General features: G+C 26.7%; 1 protein-coding gene and 3 long non-coding RNA genes across 4 annotated transcripts in view; 3 read left to right on the forward strand and 1 right to left on the reverse strand.

Moving 5' to 3' along the window:
- LOC114935298 (uncharacterized) overlaps window positions 1–13,224 on the reverse strand; it is a 96,052-nt gene that overhangs the window by 47,275 nt on the left and 35,553 nt on the right. The window lies entirely within an intron of this gene.
- On the forward strand, window positions 4,071–6,250 carry LOC114935303 (uncharacterized). The gene is made up of 2 exons (XR_003820463.2): window positions 4,071–5,513; window positions 6,065–6,250. It is a non-coding gene; the product is annotated as an uncharacterized LOC114935303 (long non-coding RNA).
- LOC114935299 (uncharacterized) lies at window positions 6,873–8,404 on the forward strand. The gene is made up of 3 exons (XR_003820459.2): window positions 6,873–6,956; window positions 7,204–7,335; window positions 8,175–8,404. It is a non-coding gene; the product is annotated as an uncharacterized LOC114935299 (long non-coding RNA).
- Window positions 9,533–12,439, forward strand: LOC114935302 (uncharacterized). The gene is made up of 3 exons (XR_003820462.2): window positions 9,533–10,477; window positions 11,753–11,808; window positions 12,108–12,439. It is a non-coding gene; the product is annotated as an uncharacterized LOC114935302 (long non-coding RNA).

The raw sequence follows: 13,224 nt of genomic DNA on the forward strand, positions 1-13,224 counted from the left end.
AAGCTTTTTACAAGTATATAAACTTTCACATAAAGTATGATAAAAAATTAAAAACTAATTCTTGTATAAATAATGTAAAAAAATAAATTACAAAGCTAAATAACACTATATACATTTCTATCATAATATCAATAATTGAGAAATATTTTATTAATAAATAAATCGTTCAAATGATTTTAAAATGAAATTGAAAACATTTGATCCGTGTTATAAGTCAGTGATGTAAAATAAATCATTACTGCTTAACATAGCGTTAATTAATTTTATAAGTAATAAAATGAAACAGTGTACATATTGCCTCTACTCCACGGTTGTTCCGTTGTCGCCTGACATATCCCGGGCCTCCTGCACCTCTCTCCTTCGTTTTTGATTGCTCTGTGGCTTTTCCATGGCACTCACATAACACTCACGCGCGAAAACATGGTTAATTATGATCGCGCGCGCACTAATCAACAGAATTAGTCTACGATGCGATGCACTTTGCATGTCACTGCCGACGTTAACCGCACGCGATGCGCACTTTATTATATTACATTATGCGACAGGAGAACAACACGAAAACTATCATCAACTCGGCATTCGAGAATCGCACGATGAAATTTAGGCGTCACTCTCTCGTCGCGGTAATAATACATCTGTTACTAGCAAATGCTAAAAATAAATATAGAAAAGTTGAAAAAAACATGAGATAAAAATGTCCGCGATGTGTTCCAGTAAATATCATACATGTATTTAAAGAGATATGTTTAAAGAGATAAACGGCAATATTTTGAAAGTATAAAAAACTAGGTTTGTTGATTATTCACGGATTTTGATGCGATAAATCTCGCGGGTGGTGCATTATTTGCGATGCGCGAACGACGAATTTGAATTTGCGCATTTTCATAAATATTAAAACATATATCAGATTAATGAAAACGACTGTGTTAACTCGACCCATATAAACACATCACGCAGCCAGTGGACCGGAATCGATCCGTTTTCGCATATCTGCGATGTGCTTCACCGATGACCGAAAAATTCTAAAATAGCACCGACAATGAACTAAACAAGACGAATTAATAACTAATTAACCAATGCAATGTATGTACATTGGATTATTCAATTCGTTGATTTATTCTGTTCTCGATTCAGTAATTGTGCGAGCAAATTATATCTGAATCGACAAAAGTTGAAAATGAGATATATGCGGGATATACATATATATGGTATATATATATATATATATATATATACATATATTCTATAACCTAATTATTAAAGAAATATAATTATCCGTTATAGAATTGCTATCTCATCGTTTCGGTTTCTGTGTCGTATAAAAAAATCGCGCGCGAAATATTTATCTCGATAGATCGATTCGTAGATTCTTTGTTCGCGAGTCTAACTAACAGTGTTGTGTTTAGATGATTTTAAAATTAGCTAGAGGAAGATGAGATAAAAATATGTAAATTCATCTTAACTAAAATAAAGATGATTTTGTTTTAAATATATCTAGATAAAAGATAAAATTATATGGCAATTTATTTAGATAATTTTCATTAAACGCAGTTAAAAAAATGTAAATTATAAAAGAGATATAAAAATATATTTATATTTTTATCGCTTACTGCTTAAACTCTACTACTAACATAAGTATTTTTTTATGTGTGCTATGACTCTATAAATCAAATTGTCAGAACATTATTCCAGGCAGCAAGCGCACGTCATTTTGACGTTAATGGCATCAGTTTGCTACTTAAGATTCTAGATAATTTAGTAAAGATAACACTTTTTTCCTAAGATGCAGCTATAGATAATACATATTTTTATTATTTATATAAAGATAAGATGGCGCCAAAATTTCATCTATATAATTTTATTTAGATAACAGCAAACACTGATCACTAATTGTAATTATTGTAGGAAATGATGACGTTTCTCGAGAGAGAAGGATGATAGAAATAAAATCAAATGCGATGATAAAGAGAAAGAAGATAATACGGAGCGATTCGCGCTGCTACCTTCCCGCTCGACCTCGCGCGAGTGAATGAATGCGACGCAATCGTAACACACTATACGTCACAAGGTCGAAATGCCATATGACAACCTATCCACGCGGCATTTAACTAAAAAATAAACTCGCGGAGTAATCTATTGTTATCGCATTTCTCACTGTTTTTGTTATTTTGAAATCACCCGCGTGCGATCCTATACGATTTTGGTTATTATTTTTCCATTCATGCGTACGTAGAATCGAATGATTCGAGTCAACGGAAATCCATCGATATTATACCAGTTGTTTATTAATAATACATTTATTTCGCGAGATTTATGGAAAATAATTAAATTTAAATTAAACATTAAAAAGAGATCACGCGAACAATATTAACTTTGAATTGTATACTTTTAAACAATATACATCACATTTTTAATTAGCCAATTATATTGTAGTTTAATTTACTTAACGTCGCGCGATATCAGAATGCAATCATCGATGCTATTTTCAAATTTTTCGATCATTAACAAAACAGATGCAAATTGCTGGACGAATTGATTCCGATCGAACGGCTTCGCAATACGTTTAATTAACAAATACAATCCGTTATCAACCTATATTTTAATATTTAACATGTGTCACATAATATCGCCATTTATGTATACATCGTCATGGTTTATCGCTTATCTCGCGAGATATATTAAATCGAAATCTATCGTACAAATAATCAACATACCTAATCATATTTTCGAGTATTACACGGTGTTTATCAGATATCGCGTACATATATATATATATATATATATATATATATATTGTTAATTTCAATCTGTATTTACCCACTTACGTTATAATGCAATACAAAATACGAGCGTATATTATTTGTTAAGGACAGACATATAATATTGCTGCAATAAATGACGTATAAATCTGGCAGTGCGATTTGCAAGCACCAAAAAAATCATAATTTTTCCAAATGATAAAGTGCACTTTATCATTTGGAAAATGTGCACATGGTGCGATTAAAATCGAAAATACAAAAGTGCGACACAATATCTATATGATTGATTATCAATCACCATTAATATTTTTTCCGAGTGTCATGTGAGCATGTGTCCGTGAAACAGCTAAAGAATAATCATTCACGAGAAAAAAAATAAGAAAAAATCCAGAAAAACCTGTCAAACAACGGCGGAACAATTATGGGAGAGATAAGAAGTAATATTTAAATTATTTGTTATTTGAAAAATTTCTCGTTTTAAATATTTATTTTTAATTAATTAAAACATTTAATAAAATATTTATAGCAATTAATAATTTTATATAAATATAATAGGTGTATAAAATATTATTCAAAATTTATGATTATTTAAATTATTTATATAAAAAATGAGAGAGAAGAAGATTGTTGCATATATTTATCATATATTATAAAAGTTCAAATAAAAAATTTTTTTATTAGATATAATTATTTTATTAGATATCTGTTCAAAAAATTGTTTATAATAATTTTTTTTAATATTAATTATTTTAGACGCTATTATAATTTGAATATATTTATATTTTTTTAACAAATTAATATTTATGTATTATAATTTTGCATATTTAAAAGTTGAAAAATTCCTTTCGAGAGAATATCCTCTTTATAGAATTATACATATTAATCTTAATAATTGCATTAATTTAAATGTAAATTCAAATGTTTAACTTATAAACATGAATATCTCTGACATACACATTTGAGATAAAGTACCTTATTAGCGGAGATTTATGCTTCCTATGTAAATTTTTTTGCCGGAAGTATTTAAAAAACACATTTTTCCTCTCTTATTTTTCGACGAAAAAAATGTATTTTTCCTCCTATTTCCTCCTCTTATTTATTCCATACGTTTAATTCCCCAATATGCATTTTTCCGGCTTATTAAAATACCTAATTACAGCAACGGAACAAAATTTACAGCACGTCAAAGGAAAAATATGAAAACATACAAAACTGTTGCACACGATTCAATTTTTATATCACTGAACAAAGATGTCAAGGACTTCACTGCTGTATTTATCTGTGCGCTACATTTTTCATATTCGTTTGCAGATTCGACATATGGGCGATGTCATCCGAAAGTGCGTACAAATGTCGGGATAAAATATCGTAACAATAGCGAATGTGGAAACGGTCAAATTGATTCGTCCGCTTTGCTATCAGAGGAAGCAGCTATTTCGCTACTCCAACGCGATTATTTATCTATATCGTTCATTTTGTATTATTGTTATTAATTTTGTTATCAATTTTGCAGCTATATAATCCCGATATATTATAACAAGAAATTTTTTCATTTCTTCATTTAATTTTTTTATGTTCTTTTTTTATTATATATGTAATATAAAGAAAATCATATACATGTATCTCAATAAAGACTAATAATAAATAAATAAAATCGACAGAGTTATGTTTTCTATATAAATTAAATATCCATGTAATTTAAAAAATAAAAATATTATGTGTAATAAATTAATAATAATACAAAGTTAACAAAATAAGCGGTTGTAGCTAATGTTATAAATATGAAATAAAAATACTTATATAGTTTATACATTTTTACACTTCTTTCATTATATTTCTGTTTAAATTATTACTTGTTCGCCGAATATGTATAATTACCTATTTTCTATTGATCAATGAATGATGTTATTTTTAAAACATTCTTTCACTATATCGAAGATCGATTTTAGTCAGTGGTATCTAAGTATATAGCTTAGGATCTATAGCTCAGGACATAGCTAAAAAGAATATAGTGGCCAGATCGCGTGTAAGAAATCATAAAACATAGAAATATGCGAAATTGATCAAGTCCATTATTTATTAGTTTATTAGACTTGTACTACTTCTCACTCCTACTAAAGTTTTATAAGTATTTACACACGGAAAATTAAATGGAACACTAACATTGAGTACACATACCTCAGTTATACTGATATTAATAACTTCGATAGTAATGATGCGATCCAATATACTTCAATCTACATTTTTAACTTTAATTTTTATTACACTAAAACAAAGAAATACCTGCACCATCAGAAATACCCGAGTATAAATAAAAAACATACGATAGCGAAGAGGTAAAATATTTATCGGAATAAAAATGTATAATGCGCAGAATTTCAAAAACTTCGCAAAATATTCAACTTAATATTTATTTAATAATTGAGAAGAAAGAGCCGCTATATAAAGGTAAGTAAAATGCGCGGAATTGAAGATACAAAAGTTATCTGAACTTTAACTTTCATTTTTAGACAAAACCTATATTGTTATAAGATGAAGTTTTTTTGTCATTATTTTATTTACTTGCGACGATGACGTTAATCTTGGTACCCCTCAGAACCTGTCAAGAAAATGAGGATAAATATCTTATGCTTATGCCGTCGAAGAAGCTTAAGGTTATAGACGAGCCCAGAAGAACAACTGCAAAACCATGTCAGGAAGGCGAGAGACAAGATTCTAGAGGAAGATGTCGCAAACCTTTATAATGAGACAGAGGTAACTACCTTTTTGAGAAAAAATGTATTAAAAAGAATTGTCTACAGAAATAAAAATTAAACTCTGCTTTTATATTTTACACGCAATTTTCAAAAAATCAATGCACGAACGACAAATTTTTATCTAACAAGTTGTAGAAGTTAATAATAATGCAAAAACTTTTAATTTTAAAACTACTAATTTTAAAATAATGTAATAATTTTTTAAATTATCGTACGTATATTTTTATTAATAATCAGAAAAAGGATTAACTATGATTATTAATTAACCGCTAATAGTGTTGGCGCAGTCTTAAACTTTATAACTTTCAGTAAATTAGCTGTGACAATAATTACCGATATATAATTTTCAAACAAATTATTCCAGGTTAATATACAAAATAAAAGAAATAGTTTAACAATCTATATAGATATTGAATTGATAATATTCTACTTAATTTTTAAATACAAATTTCTCCTGTGTGGTTTCTTTCATCTCCGAAAATTATATGTTCTGATTTGCGACAGATTCCTTCCTAAAGTACGACATGTGTATTTTATGTCTGTTTGCAGACTAACATTTCAGCAATATCAGCTGAAAGCTAGAAGCGAGGTGGAATTCCAAAATATCGTAGTAACGATAGAACGACGAAAATACTCTATGTGTCAACAAAATTTCAATAAATTCACATTATACAATTAATGTTATTTGTATTGTATATGCATTCACGGCCACGAATTATATATAAATGCAATTAATTACACAATGACGTCAATCTGATTCCTGCCCACCAAAATTATATATAAAATAAAATCGAACATCTTTGTGACAGTAAAATTATATTTGCATATACTTTCAAAGGCCGGCACATATGTTATTATACATTAAATTTAATTCCAGTAATCGCGTTCTCGCGTTTAATAACGATGACATTACATATAATATGCATAAATCTTAAACAATTAGCGATTGTGGAACCTTATTAAAAATCGTTTTATAATCAATTCAAAAGTAATTTAATGATTGTAAATTCTTCAGAGATCATTTGTTTATGTTATTCGTAAAATATTTCATTAGAATTTTTTAACATAAACTTTCAAAATAAAAAAATTATTTTTTAAACATTTCAAGATCACCGATGAAATCATAATAGCCATTAGTGCCATTATCAGATAAACGTTGATAGATGAGAAAAATAATTATCTTTATATGCGACTAAAATCTTATAAAATGACTAATATAAATTTTCATTTACTTAGAAGAAATTAATCACTATTTTTCCTTATTTAATTAAAAGAAAAAACAACTTAAACAGGTTTTTTCACATAATTATTCATGCTGCATAATCACATATGTGCAATATAAATAGTGAACATCAAATAGAGAAACTGCAAAACACGTGTGGAGTTCAAATAATCGCAATATTGAGAAGACCGAAATTATAGAAAGAGGGAAAAAATTGTGGTAATTATACAAACAGTGAAAAAATTAAAATGAAATATTACAGAAAAAGTGTGTTAAAAAATCAAAGAATAAAACTATTAAGAGAACAAAGTCGAAATTAAATTGTAAGCATTATAACAGTACAGAATGATTAGGAGAGAGATAAGTCTATAACACATCAAATAATAAAGGAAAAAAGATAAATAAAAAGAGAAACAACTTTACATGGAATTTTTCTAAAATTTTTTAAATAAATTTCCTTTTACAGATTAACTTTCATAAATCACGTGAAGATTACTTTTACAACATAATGAAAATATTCTTTAACGTTTATCTGATAATGGCACTAATGGCTATTATGATTTCATCGGTGATCTGTCAACGATACAATCCTAATAAGGTATGTCATCTTTTCTCATAACGACACGTGCAAAGCATCATCAATTTTAAATTATTTTTATTTTAATCCTATTTGTGATAAAACATCAAACTTTTATCATGGGATTAATAAATAAGAAATTAGGAATAATAATATCTACATCGTATAAAATTGAGAGAGAGAAATATTCTAATTTTTACAAATTACAATTTACATATTGCAAAGCTTTACCCGAAAGATTGTCGGGGAGATGCCGAGAATGTCAGAAAGTATGTTGCATGTCCTTTAATGATGATTATGTGTGAAGATACATTTGATATGCATCTTGGTAATCATCATTAAAGTTCTGTATTTTAATCTTAATTGCGATAGATAAGAGATCAAGCTTTATTATGTGTCAAATTAAAATAATAAATTATAATATATATATATATATATATATATATATAGAAAAAATATATACATATATATCTATATACTGAGAGAAAGAGAAAGAGAAAAATGTATGCATATTGTGTGTAACATTTAAATATTGTATAAACTATTCTTAAAAAAATTAGTAGCAAAAACATTATAAATATTAAAATTGTAAACAGTAAATTGTATACATCTTTTATAATGTTCTAAATATTCTACATTATTCAATTATGAATTTAAAGTAGTCTCTATAGTAATTTCTATTTAAAAATTTTTTGAAAATTTATATGTACCATGATTACATATTATAAATATGTATTTAATAATTTATAAAAATTAGTGAGAGAAAGAGAGCGAGAGAGAGAGAGAGAGAGAAAGAGAGAGAAAAATATTTCACAGTTTACATTTCTTCTTTTATTTAATTTTTCTCTATTTATTTGCAGCTACATAATACTCAGAACCAAGGGCGCGGCTATAGAGAAATCGAACTGACTGATTAGCAAATATGCAAAATGCAGATACTGCAGATTTACAAATATATTCAAATATATAAAATCAATTGCTAATTCAAGAATTATTTAATAATCTAATGAAAAAGACGAACTAATTTGAGAGTTATGAATTAACAAAATAATATTTAGAAAAAATAAAGTTTAATTTTCTCTTGCTAATACCAGATGTTGTTTTGTGTGTGTAAAAGTCCTTTAAATATTCCATAATAAATAAATTAATTCAATCTCATTTGGAGCCAACAAAATTATGCCAACAATTAGACATGCCAACAAGACTTAACAGAGTTCATAGAACAAAAAACTGACTATAATAGCGACACAATCGTGACAAAGATATTACGAAAGAATAAAATCAAAAAATAAACTGTCATTTAAAAAAAAAACCTGCAGTATTGAGAAAAAAACAGCTAAAAATTCATAAATATTATAAACAATCATGTTTAACAATTAAGAAATAAAAACATTAGTACATCCAAAATAAAAACATTTATAATATATCTGAAAAAAGAATTTAAAAAAAGAGAAATTTATATGTAAAAGTTAATCTATATAAGAATTTAATTTATATAAATCTACACAAGAATTTCGAAAGAGATTTAAAAATTATATAAAAATTATATTTGCGATTGAATTTTGTGAATCGGAAATAAAATGCTCTCGCAGGGGATGAAAACATTTAAACTTAACATGAATATATTACCCTGTAAAAACTGAGATATTGCTACAACCGGATACATATACTATTGTAGAGACTGACAATGAGAGATACACTACAACCGAATATACTACTGTGAAAACTGATCCACTATTCTGCCATCGATATACTCTTGTTCCGGATGCTTTCACATAGATTTTTTCACGAGGTCTTTTTGCCCACCAGGTCAAAAGTGAACATTCATGGAAAATATCGCAAACCATTTTAACGGCGGAAACGTGCAAGTAACTACATTTACCAATATAAATGTCAATGTCAATCTTAAATAAGATAGAATGACATAAAATTGGCAATTCTTATATAATTCGAAAATCTTTGAATAACCCAATAAAAATCATGAATTAATTTAAAAAGTATAAATTAAAATAGCATAAGTCAATTTTCATATTAATATCAATTATTTTATAGATTATTCATATTATAATCGATTGATTAATTCAATATTTAAATCTAATTTTTTGGAAATTATTCTCCTTTGATGTTATTAGCATTTTATGATTGTCATCTGATCACAATAACTAAGAAAGCAATTTCTCAAACATTTTAAAATATATGCAAATCAAATTATAAAAAGTATAAAATTATATGTAAAGTATAAATATGATATGAATTTAATCTTCATTTACGATTGAATATTAGCTATCTTCACTCCCTTCTAGCTTGCTTATTAAAAGATATATCAGTTTATTAACTCAATTTTAATTTAAATTTAATAGTAAATGAAATAATGTATCATAATGAAAAAAAAACGAATTATAAAACATATTAAAAGATAAACTAAATTATAAATACTAAATATAAAATAAAGAAATTGCAATATATTTTGCTCCAAAAGGAATTAATCGCGCTGAGAAGACTCGAATTTACAAAAAAGATAAGAAAAATTAAAGAAAAAATTATAAATCGCGAAGATTAAAATAATGTTTAAAAAAGCGAAAAAATTGCGTTACTTTGAAAAATCAAAAAGTGCTCAGAATAAAAAGCTAAAGCTATCAAGAAGGTACAAGCATTATAAGCAACTGTGCATAATAATTAAAAGATAATTTATATAGTATTATACTTGAACAAACTAAAGGAATGAGAAATTTATATGTAATTTACTTTTTAAAATTGCAAAAGAATACGAGAAAAACTCGATGCAACTTATATTTGAGATTGAATCTTGCTTTTTTTCCCTTCCTTTTCAGATTGCGAAGAACTCAGTAAAGAATTCTCGCTTCTCTTACAGCACCATAAAAGTATTTCTTACTGTTTTTCCGATAATCACGCTAATGGCAATGATACCATCGAGAATATGCGAATAAGATCACCGCATCTAGTACCACTGAAATTACTATCGCTGTAATTACTACTGTAGAAATTACTGCTGAAACACAGTCCCCGCTGCAACTACTATTCCTATTTCATTCGAATAACTCTGTCTTTCCGTCGCGCATGTGACACTAGAAATGCTTCCGAGATCTGGGAAGAGAAAACAAACTCACGGACAATGTCGCACGTAGACAACGAAAATATGCAAGTAATTATCAAGTTATTATACATGCCGAATCTTATTACTAACTGCGAGAACTGGCATAAAACTTTCATTAAGATTAATAAGTTGTATTTACATTCATACATACATATATATGTAGAATAATTACAATCAGAAAGAGATTATTTACGCGTATGTTGCACAAAAGCTAATTCCAATAACTGAGATATGTGTAAATATGTTAATTTATTTTAATTAATTTAAATTGTTGAAAATATATTTCCATGTCGTGTTTATTTTTTATGCTTTTCTTAATCATTACGTATTAATATTCAAAAAATATATTACTGCAATGGCAATTACTTAGAAACAAAGCTTTGAAATGTGATGTATAGATGGTAATATGATTAATAATTTTTTTTTAAGAATACGTCACTAGATTTTGACATTAGCAGTTAAAAATATTGATTATAACAATTTTTATAATTCAAAAATTGTTGAGTAATAACCAATTAATATGATTGGTTAATTTTAAAAATATGAAATAATGTAGTAGCTTACATATAGAAGCTTTACATATAGAAAAAACAAATATCAGAGTTTATATTTGTCGCAATTGTTGCGTAGATTCTTCAAATAAATCAAACAAATCAATTCAATCTATACATTCATTTTTTTTTATACTATCGTATCTGATATTAAAGTTTTTATTTCTATTGTGATGAGAACGCGCGATGTAATCTATATAAAATCGAAGAAAGAGAGAAAGAGATTATGGAATGATAGTAGATAACAGCACATCTATATCCTTACTTTAATCTTATATCTTTTACGAAAACAAAGTCTTACTATTACAACTGTCTCCAATTAAAAAGACATCATTAAATATTCTCAAAATATCTACAAGCAGCGTGCTTTGAAAATCTAAACATTCCATAATGCAACATTTCTTCGAAGTGGTATAGGGATATTTTCTTGCAAATATTGGGACATTAACTTGTTTGCGAAAATTTAGCAACGATGAAATATTCCATCATAACCGCAATAGCAACAAAAAATAACAGAAATATTTTGTATATTAATATTTTGATGTATATTAATAAATTTATGTATTTATGTTTTTTATCATTAAATTGAATTATTTACATATATATTGTACTTATCATAAATAGTTCTCAATCTTGCCATTTATAATACCGTTTCTTACTGTTGTTATGGATAAATATAGTAAATATTATTTTTGGATATACTCAGCATCGCATTATTTATGTATTCCCGTATTTTCAAATTATAGCTTACATTTGTATTCATTTGTCTAAGATTGCTGTAAGCTTTTTTCCGACTTCTCGAGACTACACTTATTTAACGTATATCATGTAAGTAATCTTTTCAAATCAGAGAAATGTGCTAAAAAAAGGCAAAACCCTCTTAAAATAATTGTTTCACGCTATCAAAGTAAAAAAAAAACAGTTAAAAATTCTTTTCTAATTTTTATAATATTACTGAATCATTCGTCTAAATATATATTTTTGTTACACATCTAAAAATATATATAATAGTTTCGCAAACATTATAAATTAACAAAATATATATCAATTAACATAACATTATTAATTCGTATATATTTCGTCGTTATAATATTAACATTCGTTAAATATTAAATATTATATCGTAGACATCAGAATTTTGATGCGGGATTTCTCATGTAAAAAAAGATACGCAAATATAACTTTAAATCGTTATATTTTCTAACTGGTTCCTTGCAAAAAATAATGAATTCGCATATATAATTAAGAGAACAGAGTATAAATAGAAAATACGACAAAGAGGGAGTACTTAGTACGTTTGTTTCTCGTATAAAGTATACGTTTCAGTATAATCAAACATCGGTTTATAAAAACAAGCAAAGAATTGTGGTAACTTTAAATTCGTAAGTAACAAAAACAGTATTTTGCAGAAAAGTAAAAAGAGAATTTATACGCAGAATTTATACTAGAAAATTTCGAAATAATTAAAACTTTTTGAATACATTTCCTTTTGTAGATTAATTTTGTATTCTGTACATTGCGTGAAGATTACATTTACAGCACGATGAAAATATTTCCTAATATTTTCTTGATAATTGTGCTAATGGCTATCATGATATCATCGGGGATCTGCCAACGCAGACGCGTTCCTCAGAGATATCAAAATTCTCGTTTCAATAATAATAAGGTATGTCATCTTTTCTCATAACGACACGTGCAAAGCATCATCAATTTTAAATTATTTCTATTTTAATCCTATTTGTGATAAATCATCAAACTTTTAGCATGGGATTATGAATAAGAAATTAGAAATAATAATATCTATATTCGTATAGAATTGCAAGAAAGAGAGAGAGAGATATTCTAATTTTTAAAAATTACAATTTACATATTCTTTCCTGCATTGATTTTCTGTACTTATTTTCAGGTTTATATTGCCTCGACAGATTTGAATACACGCTCGTATGCATGATATCGAGGCTATCGCAGATTCACAAATATATTCAGATATATCACGAGATCAAACTCACTAATTCAATAATTTAATGGAAAAGCGACGAACTAATTTGAGAAATATATGAAATAATAAAATTCTTTTTTACAAAAAATAAATATTAATTTTCTTATCAATGCTGTTGTTGTTTGTTTTATAAAAATCCTACACAAATATATATATTCAATAATAAATAAATAAATTCAATCTTTAAATCTAATTTTTCAAGCATTATTCTATCTGTATCATTCTATTAATATGCTTAACCGTCT

Source organism: Nylanderia fulva, unplaced genomic scaffold, assembly GCF_048542155.1.
Source record: "Nylanderia fulva isolate GAGA-0341 unplaced genomic scaffold, ASM4854215v1 Scaffold12, whole genome shotgun sequence".
Classification (NCBI taxonomy): domain Eukaryota; kingdom Metazoa; phylum Arthropoda; class Insecta; order Hymenoptera; family Formicidae; genus Nylanderia; species Nylanderia fulva.